Genomic DNA, 21,362 nt, shown 5'->3' with positions numbered 1-21,362 from the left:
ACAAAAAGAAAACCCCCCATCATTTTAAATGATCCCTCCTCCTTGATTGAATTGACAGGTTGTTTCCTATGGGTAGCAGGCTCCAAACAGAAAGGAATTTGGAGGCAGAGATCACAGAAACAAAACCAGTCCCTTAATGAACAACCCAGAAATTGATTCACTCTGGATGTGAGAAAATCTATCACTTCTTTTTGGACCTTCATAGCCCCATAGTACTTTTCAAATGTAACTGATGGTACAAACTTTCTGAGAAGATGACACTTCCTCTTTGTTCAGAATTAAAATGTAAAAGTAAAGTATGTTGTTGTTTAGCTGATTAGTCACATCCAATTCTTACTGTCTTCCCTTTTTTTCTAATTCACTGTTAATTATGACTCATGTTATGATCGTTATGGCTGTTCAGTCATTTCAGTGGTGTCCAACTCTTCTTGATCCCATTTGAGGTTTTCGAGGCAAAGATATTGGAGTGGTTTGCCATTTCCTTCTCTAGTTCATTTTCCAGATGAAAAAACTGAGGCAAACAAGGTTAAATGACTTGCCTAGGGTCACACAGCCAGTAGAGGCCAGAAGAAGGACTTGAACCCAAGTATTCTTGACTCCAAGGACATCTCTCAATCAAGTATGCCACAATACCTTTAATTACTTATTAGCACAGATAATTCTTTGAGGATTGAGAGTTAAGCATCTTCCACCTTTCCCATGTCAAGAATATCTTTATTTTTCATGATAACACCAAAATTTTAGAGGTACTATGGCAGGGTGGATAGGGGGCTGGACTTGGAGGACCATAGTTTGAAACCTTCCTCAGATACTTATTAGCTGTGTAACTATGCAAGTAATTTAATCTAATCCTCAGTTTCCTCATCTATAAAATGAAGGGGTTGGATTCAACCTCCATAATCCCTTCTAGCTCAAAATTCATTTGAAATGATGATTCATGTGAAATTTAAAAAAAATTATCCAACAGTATCTTGGCCCTAGTGGTCCTCATACAATGGACTGAATTTGTCATCTTTCATCTTGGCAATTTCTATTGTTCAGTTACAGATAAAAAACTCATATGACATCCTGTCTAGGATTACTTCGTCTACTCATACTCAAACTTTGTAGGTTGGGTCCCCAAAGAGGCAACTACAACTTTTAAGATTCTATAGGTAATGTTTGTGGGTATCTATACTCCTGATACTGTAGCTCCTGGGCCTCCAAAAGACATATTTCATTTTAACAATCAATCAGGAAACTTAATTAACTCTTTAAAAAGGCATTTACTCAAAAAATAAGAACAATAGTTACAAAATATTCTTCCTATGGACCTAGGGCACATTTTCCCACCCATAGACACAGAGTCTGTTGGGAAGGTGAGCACAACGTAAAGTATCACGATAGACAGGCATATGTATAGGGAATACATGTGGCCAAAGCAACTTAGAACTCTGGAAACACAGGGCCCCAATGTCTTCCTTCCTTCCTTCCTTCCCTCCTTCCTTCCCTCCTTCCTTCCTTCCTTTCTTTCTTTCTTTCTTTCTTTCTTTCTTTCTTTCTTTCTTTCTTTCTTTCTTTCTTTCTTCCTTCTTTCTTTCTTTCTTTCCTTCTGTCTTTCTTTCTTTTTTTCTCTCTCCCTTCCTTTTTTCCCTTTCTTTCTCTTTCTTTCTTTCTTTCTTTCTCTCTCCCTTCCTTTTTTCCCTTTCTTTCTCTTTCTTTCTTTCTTTCTCTCTCCCTTCCTTTTTTCCCTTTCTTTCTCTTTCTTTCTTTCTTTCTCTCTCCCTTCCTTTTTTCCCTTTCTCTTTCTTTCTTTCTTTCTTTCTTCTTTCTTCTTTCTTTCTTTCTTTCTTTCTTTCATTGGAGAGCTTCATTGTGTTTCTCATTGGAACTGTTCTCACAAAGATAATCAATCAATATTTTTAAGCATCTATTATATGCAGGTGTACTAAGTTCTGTACTAAGTTCTGGGGATACAAAAAAAGTAAATCATAGAAAGAAGGAAGGCACTGAAATTAGTAGTGTTTGGGGAAAGCTTCCTGTAGAAGACAGGATTTTAGCTGAGACTTAAAGGAAGCCAGGGAGGTTGGTAGTTGGGAGTAGAGAAGGGAGAGCATTCCAAGAATGGTAGAGAGCCAGGAAAAAGTGCCTGAAGCAAAGAGATGGATGTTCATGAAACACTGGATCAAAGAGCACGTGTTGGGGAGTAAGGTGTAAAAAGGCTGGGAGGGGGGAAGGGGCCTGTGTTTACAAAGGGCTTTGAGTGCCAAATAGAGCATTTTATATTTGCTCCTGTAGATAATAAGAAGCCATTAGAGTTTATTGAGGGGTGTGTGTGTGTGTGTGTGTGTGTGTGTGTGTGTGTGATGATCAGGGATGTACTTCTGGGAAATCACCTTAGTGGCTGAATGGAGAATGGGTTAGAGTGGGGAGAGACTTCAGTCAGGCAGACTCACCAGTAGGTTATTGTAATATTCAAGGCATAAGTGATGAGGGCTTGCACTAGAATGGTGGAAATGCCAGAAGAGAGAGAAGGGTACTTATTTGAGAGATGTTGCAAAGATGAAATCAGCAGGCCTTGGCAACGTCTTGGTTATGGGGAGTGAGAAATAAGGAGGCTTCTTGGGTAATGCCTAAGTTCTGAGCCTGGGGGACTGAGAGGATGGTGTTGTTCTTGACAGTAATAGAGAAAATGGGGGAGAGGTTAGAGGAAAAGATAAGGAATTCTGTTTTGGACATACTGAGTTTAGGATATCTGCTGGACATCCAGTTTAAGATGTCTGAAAAGCAGTTGGAGGTGCAAGACTGGAGATCTGCAGAGAGATAGGACAGGAAAGGTGGATTTGAGAATCATCCACATAGAGTAATTAAATCCACGGGAGCCAATTAGATCACCACGGGAAGATTCCATTGGGAAAATTCCACCCCTCACCATCATCACCCCCTACACAACATAAGCGCCTTTCCCTCCCACCCCAAGTTTACCTCATAGCTTTAGCAAACTACTTTGGAGGGCAGGCTCCCTGCTTTGCTCTGGGCAATGACCACTGAGTAAGAGCTCCACAGCTCCCCTCTTTTCTCATTTTGGGTAGGACAGATGGAGTCACAAGGAATGAGTTGATCTGGAAGAGTTGGGATGTGGATCATGGTTCTTACCTTTCCCCTAAAATCTATCCCTCTTCCAAACTTCCTTGTTACTGCTGAGGGCACTACCATTCCCCTAGTCACCTGGGATCACAATCTTGGTCTCATCTTCAACTCTTCTCATTGAGCCAACTGGTTACCAAATTTTGTAGTTTCTACCTCCACATCTCCCACATCTGTACCTTTTTCTTCATTCACTCTGACAAGTCTGGACTATTATAATAGCTTCCTAATTGGTTTCCTTGCCCCAAGGCTTTCTCCACTCCAATCCATGCTCCATTTAGCTGCCAAAGGGATTTTCTTAAAGCAGAAGTCCGACAAACATCTCCATGCAGTAAACTCTAGTAGCTTTCTGTTGACTCTAGAATAAAATATTATTTTATCTTTATCTCATTGCCAGTTGTCTTGACTTTTGTCTTGCCTCTGAACTTTGATGACTCAGGAAGCAAGAGTAAGGCTCACGACTTTGTGCAACTCTGTCTCATTTAAATCCAATTCAAGTGCAAGTCAAAACATCACCCAGGTTGTCACTGGCCCTTTTCAAAAATGAAGGATGAACAACAATATCTTTCTTAAATTTCTATTTTCTGTAAGTTTTAAAAGTACACAATTATTAGTACAGTACCACTAGTTAGTAAAATCCTATTTTAATTTACAGGTAGGTAAATACATACATATGCTCAAAAATATTTACTGACAGGGTTGCACGATCAAGAGGGTTTGGAGGTGACTACCTTAGAGAGTTTCCTGGGGTACTAATAGTCAGGATATGTCAACAGCTGTGGGTCTGAGGCAGACACACAGGTTTGTCTAGGTCTTCCTGATAACAAGGCCCTTTCTCCTGTCACTGTGCCACATTGCTCTCACATTCTTGTTACTTTTATTATCGTTGTCATCCTTTTTCGATAGGGCTCAGAAAGAAATGAACCACAGTTCATTTTGTATTTTTTTATCTATTTTATTTTTACATTGTATTTATTTATATATGTATGGTTTTATATTTGCATTATTCTCTAGAGTCTAGACTATCACCCAGCTGGATCAAACAGCTGTTTTTTTGTAACTGAATAAAAGTATTGGGATGTAAGTTTATCTTTTGTAGGCACACCAAAAACATTTTGGGAATAACTCCAGTAGTAGAGGGAATGATGGAGGTGATATGCACCTTATCCTTTTCCCATATAGTTTTGTTTTCTTCATCTCCATCTCTCTGTTTTCAAAGTTTTTCATTCTGTATAGCCTGGGGAGTTTGAGTGTTTGATAAAGTGATGTCTATGAAAAACATTGTTCTTAAGTTGTTGTGGATCAATGTCATTTCCAGGAAATTGTGAGCAATAGTTTTGACTGTTCTTACTGTTCTACTGTTTGGAGTCACGGTCACCCAATCCTAATTTAACCACTTACCCTCTTTCTGCAAGGCATGTATATTTGCTATTTACCTCGAAGACTATCCACAAATCAGAAAAAATGAAGAGTTCTGTATATCCAACAGCAAAGGAAAGTGGAAAATTGATCCATGGAGCTGTGCAAACAGCCGTGATAATTCTGCACCGTGCACGAATGCACACAGATATTTCCTAAAAAAGAAAAAAAAAACCATCTTAGGCTATTGGAATTTAGAGCCGAAGGTAATAGCTACAACTCTGAACTTAAATTTTCTTAGGTATGCTTAATTTCCATTACTTCTTTCATGGAGCCTTAGGAGAGAATCCTTTTTTTTTAGAGAATTCTTTATAGATCAAACTTGATCTGGGTTATAATCCTGGGAATTCGGAATGGGAGGCAATTTTTCTGTGACGTAATACATTCTGTGATGGTCAAAGTAGCAAAAATGTAAAAAGACAGACCCACAGCCTACTTTGTAGAAAAAAATTTTAGGTGCAGCCTGAAAAGTACTAACTCCAAAGTCATACCTTTGAAAACTCCCTTTTTATTAAAAAAAATTCTTAGTACTCTTCCTTTTATTTTATTCTTAAAGAATGTCACTTAAGAATTTTAATACAGAACCTAAAGATATTCTTATGAAAATGGGATTTGGAAGAGGAACCTTAGAGATTATAGACAAAGGTTAAGTGACTAGTCTAAGGGCATGTGGTAGAGGAATGATTTGAAACCAACTATTGTGAATCCAAATCCAGTGCCTTTCCCACTGTACCACGCAGCCAACTCATGATACCCCTCCAAATATTTTGCCACATCCATGGATTTATTATTTATTATTCAAGAAAAAAAACAGACTGGAGTGGAGATTTTGTAAATGAATCAATAAATTTGAAGATTGGCAGGAATTAAATTTGAATGACCTAACCCCTGAAAGTGAACTTGTGTGTGTGTATGTGTGTGTGCATGCACATGTGTTTAAATGGTATTAGTGTAATGAAAATGACAAAGCAATACTGAAGATATTATAGCTTTTTCAATCAATAAAAAAGAGAGCTCATTGTAATTAAACATAAAGCATATGTACTCTGGTGTATTAAAGCAATTACTCAACTTTTCTGAATTTGCAAATATGAGCTTGCAATATCATAGATTTTTGCATTGAATGCATAATGATGTGGGGAAAAAACCCTCATGGGATAAACAGGCCTACTGTTCCAGTCCAAGCACAACTCTAATAGTTCCACTTGACTAGGCTTACAGAGTAGCTAAAGGAGGTCAGACCCTCTCCATTGACACTAATGGACCGTTTTATGCAAAACTGTTCAGGCTCTGGAAGGGAACATGTCTGACTGGTGGAGTGATTCACAAAAATCACTTCATTAAACTAACACTCTTCATGCGAATCCTTATTCCCTTTAGCCTGGTAGAAACTGTGAACCATGTCTAGGTACAAAAGGCCAGGGGGTGGAGGGACCAGCATCCAGAGCAAACCTCAAGTTCTAGTTCTTGAATTCATACAATGACCCGGCCCTTGATATTCATAGTAATGGGCTCCTCATTTATCAAGGAAGTTCTCCTACTACAGGTGGTTGGGCCCATATTTCTTTCTATGTTTTCTGTTTTAACAACCTGTATGACATGAAAGTAGCCTTCCTCAAAAATAACTCCAAATGGAGTGTGACGATTTACCCTCTTCCTGGTTGTAAATAGCTTTCCCTATCAATCAAAAAGCATTAGTAAGCACCAGTAAACGCCTACTTCTGCAATGCACAGTGTTGGGTATTGGTGATACAAACACAAAAAAGAAAGTCATGACTCAAGAAGCTTACATTTTATCAGGGAAGACAATATGTACAGCTCAAGCTGGAGGAAGACTAGTTATTATTCATAGGATTTAGAGGTGGAAGGGACCTTAGATAACATCTCTGATCTAGTCCTATCTGCTCATTTTACAAAATAAGGAAACTGAGGCTCATAAAAGTAAAGTGACTTGCCTGAGGCCACTCATGTAAAAAAGTGTCAGATGGGCTTCATGCCCAGCCACTTTGACTACAAATCCACTAATTTTCCCACCTGCCTATTGCTGCTTCTCCTGTTTAGGAGTTCTTAGTCTTTTTATGTGTCATGGACCTTTCTGAAAACCTGGTGAAGCTTATGGACCCTTTGCTAAATTCTAGTTCAAGGTTAGTAAAAATAAAGTTGGAATTTTTTCCTTGCCAAGTTCATAGATGACCTGAAATCTAGATAGGAGGTTAAGAACCCTTACCTTACTTAATAAAACCTTTCTGAGCTCACCTTGTTCTCTGCAAAAGCAAAAGCAAAAGAATAAATGGCTTAAGAACAAGAAGGGCTGAATGTGCTCATACTAATAGAAATTCTTGATCCAGCAAGTCTCCTTGCTCTTTCTCTACATAGTAGGACATTTCCCAAAGGTTAGGAAATACTAGAGAAAATGGAGCTTGATTTTAGGAAAAGAAGAAAACAGTATCCCTGAGCAGTGGGGCAGAAAAAGGAGGATGAAGAGATGACAGAGAGAACCAAGTCAAAAGCCTTGGTGGACATGGAACAATTAAAACTTTTTAAGGCTTCTTCAGTCCCAAGTGCAGTATTTCCTCAATCCGCTTGTTGAATGAATGAATGAATGAATTGAGGTTGACAGAGCTAAGACACTACTGCAAGTTGTCAAAGACCTTAATTCTCCCGCCTTTAATTTGAATACTGATTCTCTTATACTTTGATAGTCTGGGTGAAATGTTTCCACCAATCACATGCCTTTACATCTTTTGTAGAGAGAGTGGGAAACATGAAATTTCCCTTAGTGATAATATTCAGATTTTCTCTTCCAAAGATATGAAAGGAAAAAAAAGAGCCCTATACCTTTAAGAACTCAGTGACCAGTAAGGTCCATTTTGTTGCAGTTTGGGCAGCCCTTGACTACTCAGAGCTCAGCTGCACCCCAGCTAATTTCCATAAGCATCATGTGGTGTTACAGAAACCACATTTTGCCAAGCTGTCAACTGTACAGCCTTCTCTTTGCTAAACAGACTCCCATTAAAACTGTCTGCACAATTTGTCAGTTAAATGAGGTACAAGAGGGACGCTCTATTTGCCCCTAATTAGCTGTGCAGACTACCTTTGTCTGTTTGATTAAGTATTCACATTATCAATTTTGTTTAATCTGATTCATTTCACACACCTCCCCTGGGACTCAGCCCATACGGTTAACTAATCTCTGATATCATCTCTCATATCAGGCCGCTCCCCCAGAACACATCCTTCCCACAGGCACAGCAATAATCAAAGTCTTCAGAGGGGCCAGTCCAGGGAGGGACAAACATGGAACTACTGGATGGGAGCTGAATTCTGGCATATTTAACCCAAGGTACAAAGGAGCTGTCACCCTCAGTACCGTCTGTAATCATCAATTCATTTCATTCGTTCATTCATTCATTCAGTATTTACTGAGTGCCTATTTAGTGCAAGGTACTGTGCTAGGGACTTTAAAGTATACAAAAAAAATGCATTAAACATAGTGTGTGCCCTTAGGGGGTCTAAATTCTTAGCTCTAGGGCATACTTTCTAGGCTGATCTGGAAAATGCAACTCCTCCTTGGAGTCCCAGGTTTTGATGCTTGTCACCTGACATATTTATCACCCAATAATACCTAATGGTAATCATAGACAACTGCATAGTGTTTTATAGTATGTAAAGCATTTTCATGTGCATTGTGTTATTCAGTCTTCAGGACAAACCCATGAAATAGTCAGGGCAGCTCTTAGTCCCATTTCCAGGAATGAGGAAACCAGCTCAGAGAGATTAAATGACTTCTCCAAATTCATAGAACTTTAAGTGGTAGGGCCAGTACTAGAACCCAAGTTTTCTAATCCCTAATCCAGGGTTTTTCTGCCATATTATCATTTCTATAGGCTTCAGCAAAAGGTGTGATGATGGCTCATGTTTCAATAGTGCCTTTTTTCTCCCTTTCATGCCATGTTCCAAAAAAAACCAAGAAAAATAAAAGGAAAAAATATGCTTCAATCTGTATTCATAGTCCATCAGTTCTCTCTATGTATATGGATAGCATTTGGAATTATGGTGGATCTTAGAGTAGCTAAGTTCTTCACAGTTGATTATTGTTCCAGTATTACTATTATGTGTACATTATTCTGCTAGTTCTGTTCACTTCATTTTGTGAAGTTCCTATATCTTTCCAAGTTTTTCTGAAACCATCCTTTTCATCATTTCTCATAGCACAGTCAGTCAGTCAACCAATACGCATTTAGTGAGTATTTACTATGTGTCAGTCACTGTGCTAGATGCCAGGGATACAAAGAAAGGCAAAAAAATAGTCCCTGCCTTCAAGGGGTTTACATTATATATCCCATTGCATTCATATACCATAACTTATTCAGCCATTCCCCAATTAATGGACATCCCCTCAGTTTCCAATTATTTTACCACCACAAAAAGGGCTGCTATAAATATTTTTGCACATGTGGGTCCTTTTCCTTTGGTCTCTTTGGGCTATTGACCAAGTAGTTGGGTTAAAGAGTATACACGTTTTAATAGTCCTTTGGACATAGTTCCAAATTGTTCTCCAGAATGGTTGGATCAACAACTCTACCAAGAGCACATTAATGTGCCTGTTTATCCACATCCTTTCCAGCATTTGTCCTTTTTGGTCACTGTTAGATAACCTGATAGATTTGTTCCTCAGAGTTGTTTCCATTTGAATGAATAATGCTTTAAAATTTATAAAGCACTCTGCTAATAATTGCCCTCTGAGGCAGCTAGCGCTGTCGTCATTTTACAAAAGTAGGCACTAAGGTTCGTAGAGATTAACAGGCTTACCTGGGGTTATCTGGCTGACAAGTATCTATAACTAGGGTGGAGTGATTAGGGTTTCATCCTAGATGATATGATGGTATACTTAGTTAATCCACTAAAAATCTAGTTGAAATAATGAACAACTTGAGTAAAGTTGCAGGATATAAAATAAATCCACATAAATGATCAGCATTTTTCTATATTACCAATAATAGCAGGAAGAGAAAAAGAAATAATATTTAATTAAATTGCAAACATTATAAAATACTTGGCAATCTACTTGCCTAGACAAACAGAGGAACTACATGAACACAATTACAAAAGACTTCACACAAATAAGGTCAGATCTAAACACTTGAAGAAATATTAATTTCTCATGGGTAGACTGAGCCAATATAATAAAGATGACAATTATACCTAAATTAATTTGCTTATTCAGTGCCATACCAATCAAATTACCAAAAATCATTTTATAGAACTGGAAAAAAAATAAAATTCATCTAGTCAAGATGGTCAAAATGTCAAGAATATCAAAAGAATAAAAAAAAAATGAAGGAAGATAGCTTAGCAGTACCAGATCTCAAATTGTGTTACAAAGAGGTAATCATCAAAACAATCTGGTACTGGCTAAGAAATAGAATGGTGAATCAGTGGAATAGATTAGGCATATAGTGTTGTTATTCAGTCGTGTAGTTGTGTCCAACTCTTCCTGACTCCATGAACCATAGCACACCAGTCCCTTCTACCTTCCACTATCTCTCTAAGTCTGTCCACATTCATATTCATTGTTTCTATGACATTATCTATCCATCTCTTCCTCTACTGTCCCCCTTTCCTTTTTCCTTCAACCTTCTCCAACATCAGGGTCTTTTACAATGAGTCCCTTCTTCTCATTATGTGGCCAAAGTATTTAAGCTTCAGCTTCAGAATTTGACCTTCCAGTGAACAGCCTGAATTAATTTCTTTAAGTATTGAATAATTTGTTCTCTTTGCTATCCAAGGAACTCTTAAAAGTGTTCTCTTGCACCACAACTGGAAAGTGTCAATTCTGAAGCATTCAGCTTTCCTTGTAGCCCAACTCTCACAGTTATACATTGCTACTGGAAAAACCATAGCTTTGACCATGTACATGGATCTTTCTTGGTAAGGTGACATCTCAGCTTTTTAGTATGCTATCCAGATTTGCCATAGTTTCGTTTCCAAGGAGTATCTTTTAATTTCATGGCTGCAGTGACCGTCTGCAGTGATCTTTGAGCCCAAGAATATAAAATCTGACACTGCTTCCATTTCTTTTCCCTCTATTTGCCAGAAGTAATGGAACCAGTTGCCAAGATCTTAGTTTTTTTTTTTTAATATTAAGCTTCAACCAGCTTTCCACTTTCACCCTCATCAAGAGACTTTTTAATTCCTCTTCACTTTCTTCCATCAGAGTGGTATTGTCTACATATCTGAGCTTGCTGATATTCTTCCCAGAAACTTTAATTCCAGCTTTTGATTGGTCTAGCCTGGCATTTCACATGATGTACTCTGCGTATAAGTTAAATAAATAAGGTGACAATATACAGTCTTGTGGTACTCCTTTTCTAATCTTGAACCAATCTGTTGTTCCATATTTGGTTTTACCTGTTGCTTTTTGACCTGAATACAGGTTTCTCAGGAGACAAGTAACATGATTTGGTACTCCCTTGTCTTTCAGGACTTGCCACATTTTATTTGTAATCCACACAGTCAAAGGCTTTAGTGTAGTCAGTGAGGCAGAAGTAGACATTTTCTTCTGGAACTTCCATCTTTCTCCATCCAGTGAATGTTGGCAATTTGGTGTCTGGTTCCTCTTCCTCTTCTAAAATCAGCCTGCTCTTTTGGTAATTCTCAGTTCATAGATTGCTGAAGCCTAGCTTACAGAATCTTAAGAATGATCTTGCTGGCACGTGAAGTGAGCATAATTGTTTGGTAATTTGAACATTCCTTAGCATTGACCTTTTTTAGGATTGGGATGTATACGGAACTTTTCCAATCCAGTGGCCATTGTTGTATTTTCCAAATTTGCTGGCATATTGAGTGCAGCAGTTCAACAGCATCATCTTTCAGAGTTTTAAATAGCTCACTTGGAATTTCATCACCTCCACTAGCCTTATTGTTAGCAATGCTTCTTAAGGCCCACCTGACTTCTTTCTCCAGGATGTCTGGATCTAGATCAGTAACTATACCATTGTGGTTATTGATGATGTTAAAATCTTTCTTGTATAGTTTGTGTGTGTGTGTTTGCATGTGTGTGTATTCTTGCCACCTCTTCTTAATCTTTTCTATTTTTGTTAAATCTCTACCATTTTTGTCTTTTATCATGCCCATTTTTGCATGAAACTTTCTCTTGACAGCTCTAATTTTCTTAAATTTTCTTAATCTTGTCTTTCCTATTCTATTGTTCTCTTCTATTTCTTTGCATTGCTCATTTAAGAAAACCTATTAAAAAACCTAAGAAAATTCCTATTCTCTGGAATTCTGCATTCAGTTATGTATACCTTTCCCTTTCCCCTTTCCCTTTCTCTTTCCTCATCTATTTGTAAAGCCTCAGACATTTACTAGACCTGGGCAAGTCACTTAACCCTATTTGCCTCAGTTCCTCATCTGTAAAAAATGAGCTGGAGAAGGAAATGGCAAGCTACTCCAGTAACTTTGCCAAGAAAACCCCAAGTGGGGTCACAAAGAGTTGGACATGACTGAAATGACTAAACAACAAATATATTTAAAATCCATCTCTTCTCCCTTTCACCCCAGCCCCCCCAATTGAGAATGAAATAAAATTAAAACCCATACTGCAAATATCTACAGTCAAGCAAAACCAATTTCTTCATCAGCCATGTTCATATAATATATATGTGTGTATGTATGTGTGTATGTATGTATACACACACATACATGTCTTATTCTGCACTTTGAGTCCCTCACCTCAGCTGATATGCAATAAGTGGATAAAGCGCTGGGCCTAGAGTCAGGAGGACCTGAGTTCAAATCCAGCCTCATACTTTTAATAGATATTTGGTTCTGGGTAAGTTACTTAACTTCTGTTTGCCTCAATTTCCTCAACTGTAAAATTGTGCTAACAATAATGCCTACCTCCCAAGGGTAGTGTGAAGATCAAGTGACACAATATTCATAAAAATCATCTAGCACAATGCCTGGCATATAGTAGGCATTGTATAAATGTTTATTCCCTTCTCTTCCCCATGAGGTAATGGGTGGCATGTTTCATCATTATTCCTCTGGAATCACGGCTAGTCATTATACTGATCAGATCTCGTTACTACCGTATCGCTGTCACTGTATAAATTGTTTTCCTGTCTTCACCTATTCCATTATTCATCTATTCATATAAGTCTTCCAAATTTTCTCAAAACCATTCCTTTCATAATTTCCTATAGCACAATAGTATCCTATCACGTTTATATATCATAACTTGTTCAACCATTCCTCATTTCACAGGCACCCCCTTAGATTCCCATTCTTTACTACCTTGAAAAGAAACAAAATCTATCATCTATCTATCTATCTATCTATCTATCTATCTATCTATCTATCTATCTATCTATCCATCCATCCATCCATATATTTGTACATCCTTAATTAGAGCTTATTTTGCTTAGGATTAATCCCTCCCAAGTTGCAGCCAAGATGGCAGAATAAAGGCAGGGATTCTCCTGAGCTCCCTCCCAAATCCCTCCAAAAACCTTTAAATAATGACTCTAAACAAATTCTAGAATGGCAGAACCCACAAAAAGATGGAGTGAAACAATTTTCCTGCCCAAGACAACTTAGAAGGTCAGCAGGAAATGTCTGTTGTAACAGGTGAGAAAGGAGCACAGTCTAGTGCAGGGCCCACGTCAGCACAGACTGGGTCCCAGCAAACCAGGAGCAGGCCTTGGAGCAACCGAATGAGTGGTAGCAACAGTGGTTTCCAGACCTTTTAGCCCCCAGATAGTAAGGCGATTGGACAATAGGTCAGAAGGAGATTAACAGGGGTCCCTTTGCTGGTACCATGAGCAGGACTCTGTTGCATTACCTATACTTGGATCTGGATCACGGTCCTGGGTCTAAGTACCAGTACCCAGTACAAGAGAGTAGTAAACACACCTCTCCCTAGATCATACCACCCTGGAAGAACCAAAAACTTATGGGTCCCCAGAATTGCCTCTGAAAACAGTTGCACAAAAAATCTGAAGCTTCAGACAGCGTACCCTCCACCCTGGAAGCAGAGCCCTACTTTAGCATAGAGTTAAAAGTCAGGAAGTAGGCTGGAAAACAAGCAAGCAACAGAAAAAAAACTTGACCATAGAAAGTTACTATGATGACAAGGAAGATCAAAATATACATGGAAGAAGACAACAAAGACAACAATGAAGATCAAAACACACACTCAGAAGAATACAAAAATCAAAATTCCTGCCTTCAAAAGCTCAAAGAAAGTATGAATTGGTCTCAGGCCATGGAAGAGCTCATAGTGGCTTTTAAAAATCAATTAAGAGAGATAGAGGAAAAATTGGGAAGAGAAATGAGAGTGATGCAAGAAAAGCATGGAAAAAGAGTCAACAGCTTGGTAAAGGAGGCACAAAAACAACTTAAAAAGAATAAGCCAAATGGTAAAAGAAGTACAAAAATCCAAATGACCAGAAGAATGTCTTGAAAAACAGAATGGCCAAATTGAAAAAGAGGCATAGAAATTCACTGAAGAGAAGAACTCCTTAAAAAGAAGAGTTGGCCAAATGGAAAAGGAGGTACAAAAGCTCACTGAAGAAAGTAAGTCCTTAAAAGTTAGAATAAGGCAAGTGGAAGCTAATGACTCTATGAGACATCAAGAAACAATCAAATGAAATCAAAAGAATGAAAAAAATAAAAGAAAATGTGAAATATATATCCATTAGAAAAACAACTGACCTAGAAAATAGGTCCAGGAGAGGTAATTTAAGAATTATTTGACTACCTGAAAGTGATGATCAAAAAAGAGCCTAGACATCATCTTTCAAGGAATTATTGTGGCAACTAGGTGGCGCAGTGGATAGAGCACTGGCCCTGAAGTCAGGAGGACCTGAGTTCAAATCTGGCCTCAGACCAAACACTTGATACTTACTAGCTGTCTGACCCTGGCCGAGTCATTTAACCCCAATTGCCTACAAAAAAAAAAAAGCAATTATCAAGGAAAACTGCCCTGATATTCTAGAACCAGAAGATAATACAGAGATCGAAAGAATCCATCAATCACTTCCTGAAGAGATCCCAAAATGAAAACTCCCAGGAATATTATAACCAAATTCCAGACCTCCCAGATCAAGGAGAAAATACTGCAAGAAGACAAAAAAGAAGCAATTCAAATATCATGGAACCACAGTTAGGATGACACAAGCTTTAGCAACTTCTACATTAAAGAATCAGAGGGTTTGGAATATGATATTCTGGATGGTAAAAGAACTAGGATTATTACCAAGAATCACCTAACCAGAAAAACTGAGTGTAATGCTTCAGGGGAAAAAATGGATATTCAATGAAATAAAAGACTTTTGAGTATTCCTGATGAAAAAACCTGAGCTGAACAGAAAATTTGACTTTCAAATACAAGATACAAAAGAAGCATAAAAAGGTAAACAAGAAAGAAAAGTCATAAGGAATTTGATTAAGTTAACTGTTGTTTATATTTCTACGTAGGAAAATGTTTATAACTTCTAAAAACTTTCTAATTATTAGGGCAGTTAGAAGGAGTACACATAGATAGAAAGCAGAGGTGTGATGGTATGATTATCCAAAAAAAATAAAATTAAGGGTTGAGAAAGAAGAATGCACTGAGAGAAAGGGAAAGGGAGAGATAGAATGGGATAGATTATCTGACATAAAAGAGGCCTGAAAGAGATTTTACAGTGGAGTGGAAAATGGGGGAAGCAGGGAGGAGAGCACATGCAAATGATCTACTGTGAATAACTTAGCTATTCTTAGCAATGCAATTATCCAAGGCTATTCTGAAGGGCTTATGATGAAAGGTGCTGTCCATTTCCTGAGAAAGAACTGGTAGAACCTGAATGCAGATCTAAGATACTTTATCTTTACTTTCTTTATTTTTCTTATTTTTTTGTCTTTATTTTCTTTCACAGAATGACTTACATGGAAATGTGTTTTGCATAACTACACATGCATAACCTATGTAAAATTGCTTGCCTTCTCAATGGAGGGAATAGGGGAGAGAGTGAAAGAATTTGGAACTCAAAATTTGAAAAAAAAAGTTAAAATTATTTTTACATGTAATTGGGAAAAACAAAATATTAAATAAGATTAAAAAAAAGAATCTCTCCCTTGATCTACCCTTTAATTTTCCCTTTGCCCTCCTTTCTTGACCTCCTATTTTCCATTTGATTGTAAAGTATTTCTATATTTAATTTTATGTGTGTGTTTGTGTTTTCTTCCCTTCTTTGACCAGTTCAGATGACAGTGAGGTTCAAGTGTTAGCTGTTCTCCCCCACTCCTTCTTACTTGTTTGTACCAATGTCTGCTTTTGCATGCTGATTATGTGAGATAGATTTCCCTAACTTTCCTTTCCCTTCACTCTTCCTCTCTGTATGGTTCTTCCCTAATTTTCCACTCTTCTCTTAAGATCATCAATGTAACATAACCAATCTTGCGTTGTCTAATTAGATCCCCTCTAAGACCTTAAATGATAACAGGGTTCAAAGAAGTGACGTGCATAATTTCCTCATATTTGAATGTAAGTAATCTATCTTTGGTTAATCCTTTATGATTATTCATTCAGGTTTACTTTTTTATGTTTTTCTCAACTCTGAATTTCAAACAGCTTTGTATTTAAACTTTACTTAACCTAGATTGCCTTCTTGTTTGGGGTGGTGCGCTTGAGGAGTAGAGATGAGTGCATGATTGACAATACCTGCTCTGCATGTAGGTACTGGGCATGGTTCTTAAAAGTTACTAAATCTTTATATCAGGAAAGCTTATATGTCCTGTATTTCATTAAAGATCCATTTTTTTCCTTATAGGATTATGCTCATTTTTTTCCCTAATAAGTTATTTTTTGGCTGTAAACCTGTATCCTTTGCCTTCTGGAACATCATTCCCAACCTTTCCACTCCTTTATGGTGGTAGCAGCTATATTGTGTGTGATTCTAACTGTTGTTCCTTGATATTGGAATTAGGGTTTTTTTTCTAGCTATTTGTGGTATTTTTCCTTTGTTCTGGGAGCTCTGGATTTTGGCTATAATATTCCAGAAAATATTCATTTTGGGGTTTCTTTCAGAAGGTGACAAATGGATTCTTTCTATCTCTACTTTGTCCTCTGGTTCTAAGAGATCTGGACAGTTTTATTTTTATGTTTCTTGAAATATGATATCTAAGTTCTATTTTTTGCTCATGGCTTTTGGGTAGTCTAATAAGTATTAATTTTTTTCTCCTCAATCTGTTTTATATGTCAAGTTGTTTTTGCTATGAAATATAGTACATTTTCTTCTTTGTTTTCAGGCTTTTGATTGTTTTAATATTTCTTGTTGTTCCATGGAGTCATTGACTTCTATTTAGTCCATTCTAATTGTCAGGGAGTTTTCTTGTGTCTTGAGCTTCCCTGTCAGTGGAGCCAAGAAGACCTGGATTTGGAGCCAGGGGACCTGGGCTATAATCACAATTCCACTACTTAAAGTGACCCTAAGCAAATCACCTCACCTCTCTTGGCCACAGTTAAGCCTCAGTTAAAATAATTAGAATTTCCCCCTCTCATTACTTTATTTTGGCTATATTGACTTGGCAGAAAATGGAGTATAGAGATATATTGGGAGCTACTTTTGGTTATGTTTATACAAATTTTAAATAATCCCTTAATACAGCAGCAAAATCTGTCATGATAGTTACATCAGAATCCATGATTTCATTGGGATAGGGAATTTAAGTGAGAAAACTACCTCTTCCAATATATAAATCAGCAACTGCTCTACAACTTAGTCTTGGAGACATACCTGGAGAACTGAGAGATGAAGTTATTTACTCAGGTTACAAAGTTTGTATGTTCAGAGGCAGAACTTGAACCAAGGTCTGCCTGACTCTGAGGCAAGTGTGCTATCTACTGCACTGTAATACTTCTCTAAATAGTTATTTAACGACAAATATATACCCATGTGTATATAAGTACATGTATGTACATACATGTGTAGATGTTTATATGTGTGTGTATGTATATATACATATATCATATTGGACTGATAGACTGGATTTTTCATTTTTAATTTGATTACTTTGGTTTTACATATGTGTTGAGTGATGGAGTGAAAAGAGCACTTGACTTGTGTTAGGAGACCTCAGTTCAAGTTTCAGCTTCCTCAGCCAGCTCTAGCTATGCAACCTTAGGTAAGTTTCTTAACCTCTCTAATCCTCATATTTATGACATGAAGAATAATGCTATTTGGGTTACTTGTGTCATAGGTGTGGTATAAGAATCAAATAAGATAATATATGTAAAGCAAAATATTAATGATAATCACATAGCCAATTCCATTTTGGTCTGTTCTGGTCACTGAGTCATGGACCATCATTTAGTGATTTGAGGACTGTTTAATCAACCAACTGAGGGTAACTTATGAGCATCAAACCCACTGGTGAGTTAGTGGAGTGTATACCCCAAGCATGTAAAGACTTCCCCCAGGAATGGATGGATGAGAACAATTTGTTCCAATGGCCATAAAGGTGGCTGACATAGGAGTTGTGTAATGCTTAGAACTTGGCAAGACATCAAAGACACCAAGGTCATCAATTGCACCCCAGGCCATGGCCAGGCCTCTTGACTTTTCTCCTGCCACTGGACTTTAATGACTCTGGAAGAGAGAATGAGGCTGATGGCTTTGTACAACTCTGCCTCACTTAAATCTAATTCATGCACAAGTCAAGACATCATCCCATGAATGGTCGTTAGTCCTCTTTGAAAACAAAGGACAAACAACAGTCAACCCATCTAGATAATCGAGGCAAAAGTAGATTCTCTACCTCTTGCTTTAAGGAAATAAAGGAAAAGATAGATTTTGAAAAGGAAATGAAATGACAGACTTTAAACAAGTTACCTCTGGAAGTGTATTTTGCAATCACTTAATAGGCTCTCTAGTCCCTGATTAGATTTTTCTCTCTGTGTTTTTACTAATACCCACTTGAACATTTTTGTTATTTAATTTAAGCATTATGAGCGATGCCATTTCCCAATGAACAAACTGGCTATTTTAGATTTAATACAGCCACCACAGAAATCTGACCTCTTGAATCAGCAGAATGTTCTTCCTGGTATTAAACTTCTGTAAATAAACATCACTTGGAGCATGCAAGCCAGCAAAGAACATCTGGCTCAGAGTGTTAATAAAATGAGCCTAAAGTTTTTATTTGAAGAAAAAATTGGATGGGAAGCTCACAAAATCTGCTGTGTGTATTGTTTCCATTCATGCCCAATTTCTAAAATAGATACAATAATTCTTTAAGTATGGGTGGAAAAACAGAGCTAATATAAAAATTTAATGCAAAAATATATTACAGAATGCAAAGAAAAGTGAGAAAATAGGACAAGGGAGAGTTTAATGGTTTATTCCAAACCTGATAGTTATTACTTAAACTAATCAGTTCCCTTATTTATGAGAACAAGTTTTTGAAAAATTATATAAACTACATTCTGGGAATCACTCTGACTCACTAGTGCTTTTCATACAATGCCATTAAGTATCAATACTTATGCTCATTGGCATTGACATCAGTTTTCTATCAAGCTTATGAGTAGCCCTGAATATATGTTGTGTTAATTAGAAAGGATATTGGATGTGGGAGATGGCAATTTTACTCCCCTTTGTCTCAGTCAGCACAAAAGATTACAACCAATTATGGATGAGTGCATGGATATTAATTCACCCTGAAAAGGGAAACATTCTGGGAAAGTGGTATATTTGCCTATGCCTTTGTTGAAAATCTATTGGCTGAGATCCTTAGTATCTCTGCTGAGCCCAAAGTGAGGAAGAGATTTAGTAATTACCTGGTTTATTTTATCAGTGAGACAAACAAATCTGCACCTGGAGTCTGAGACCCCGAGTTAAAATCCCAGTTCTAAAGGGCAGCTAGGTGGCGCAGTGGATAGAGCACTGGCCCTGGATCCAGGAGGACCTGAATTCAAATGCGGCCTCAGACACATAACACTTTACTAGCTATGTGACCCTGGGCAAGTCACTTAACTCCATTGCCTAGCCCCAAAGAAAAAAAATCCCAGTCCTACTGCCTTTAGCGTCTGTGAACTTGAGCAAGTCACTTAATGTCTCTGGAACTCAGTTTCCTTATTTTTAAAATGAAAAGATTGAGTTAAGTGATCTCTTGTGGCCTTTCCCGATCTATGATCCTAAGACTTTTGTGGAATCTTCATGTCACTTAATGAGACATCTAATACAAACACACTTTACCCCAGAAAGCATAATGTAGAAAAGTATTTGGGGGCAATTTTGACATCCTCCATTAATGAGACATGACCAGCTGATGCTAATGTGATGCTAATGCAGTGGACTCCGTGCTTGGAACCAGTGGTGTTGCTTTGCATAGGCAGCTTACAGGCAATATCTCATATCACAGTTCATGTTTCATAACCAAGCTTTAAAAGATCCGTACCACGATATGAGGTACATTTGCCATAGGGCTGTTCCGTATTGTTTCACCAGTGCCACACCAACTCATCAAAAGCAAAATTCTGAACTTTGGTGATTCAGCAGTTATTTCTCCTTCAAGGATAATGTTACCTGCTATGCGGCAGCTAGGTGGTGTGGTGGATAGAGTGCCATGACTGTATTCAGGAAGACTTGAACACAAATCCAACCTCAGACACTTCCTAGCTATGTGACTCTGAGCAAGTCACTTAACCTCTGTTTGCCTCAGTTTCCTCATCTCTAAAATGGAGATTAATAATAATACCTACCTCACAGGATTATTGTGAGGATCAAACAAGATAATAATTGTAAAGCACTTAGCAAAGTGCCTGGTACATAATAAGTGCTATATAAATGTTAGCTATTATTAGGTATTATTAATGACCAAGTTAACGAAAGTCACCCTCAATTTTAGGTCATAAGCCATTTAGCAAGACAGTAGGAAATCTGAGGACATTTGATCTGAGCAGCACTATATGAAACCAAAGAGACAAGTAATCTGGGGGAAAAAATAACAATACATCTTTTTAATTGAGCATATTGACATTTGATTGAGCATATAGACATGTATTCAATCACTTACACCACTTCAAATCATAGACAATCACTATCAATAATTTGCTCAGGATTCAGACATAAGTCTCTCATGACTCCAAATCAGGTGCTTTCCCCAATATGCCATGCTGTTTCTGCCTTATAGGTTAGATGAGATTAGAAGGTCTCTAGATGAAAGTGTCTATGGAGAAAACCAGGCTAAGACTCAGCAAACAGATGAGTGGTCAAAGTGTGTGGACAAATAGTCTTCAAAGGCAATATTATGAATCATTAACAACAATATGAAAAAGATTCCAATTCATGAATCAATGATGAAAAGGAAAATTGAAAGAATTTTAAAGTTTCTTCTCCCAGCTATCAAATTGGTAAAGTTGATAAAAGATGGAAATAGTGTTGAAGGGACTATAGATCCTAATGTGCTAGTGATGAAGTTGTCAACCATTATAGAAAACAAATTGGAATCATGAGAGAAATGTCATTTAAATATTTATAACCCTTGACCTAACTCTTCTGGACCAGGGCATGAACATAAAGGAGGTCAAAGACAGAAATAAAGGTCCTATATATACACTAAAAATCACAATAACAGCACTTTTTAAGGTAGCAAAAACCTGAAGAGAAGAAAATAAGTACCTATCAATTAAGGAATGGCTGGCCAAACTGTGGTAATATGAATGTAATAGAGCATTACTGAGCTATAAGAAACAGCATATGGCAATTCAGAGAACATGGGAAGGCTTGGATGAATTAAAGCAAAATTTAGAAAGCAGAACCAGGAGAGTA

General features: G+C 37.5%; 1 long non-coding RNA gene across 1 annotated transcript in view; it reads left to right on the top strand.

Annotated features, from left to right (window-relative positions):
* The window catches only part of LOC110203543 (uncharacterized), a 46,470-nt gene that overhangs the window by 663 nt on the left and 24,445 nt on the right, over nt 1-21,362 (top strand). The window lies entirely within an intron of this gene.

Source organism: Phascolarctos cinereus, unplaced genomic scaffold (assembly GCF_003287225.1).
Source record: "Phascolarctos cinereus isolate Bilbo 61053 unplaced genomic scaffold, phaCin_HiC Scaffold_5;HRSCAF=322, whole genome shotgun sequence".
NCBI classification, from domain to species: Eukaryota; Metazoa; Chordata; class Mammalia; order Diprotodontia; family Phascolarctidae; genus Phascolarctos; species Phascolarctos cinereus.
This window is presented reverse-complemented; position numbering and strand designations above follow the sequence as displayed.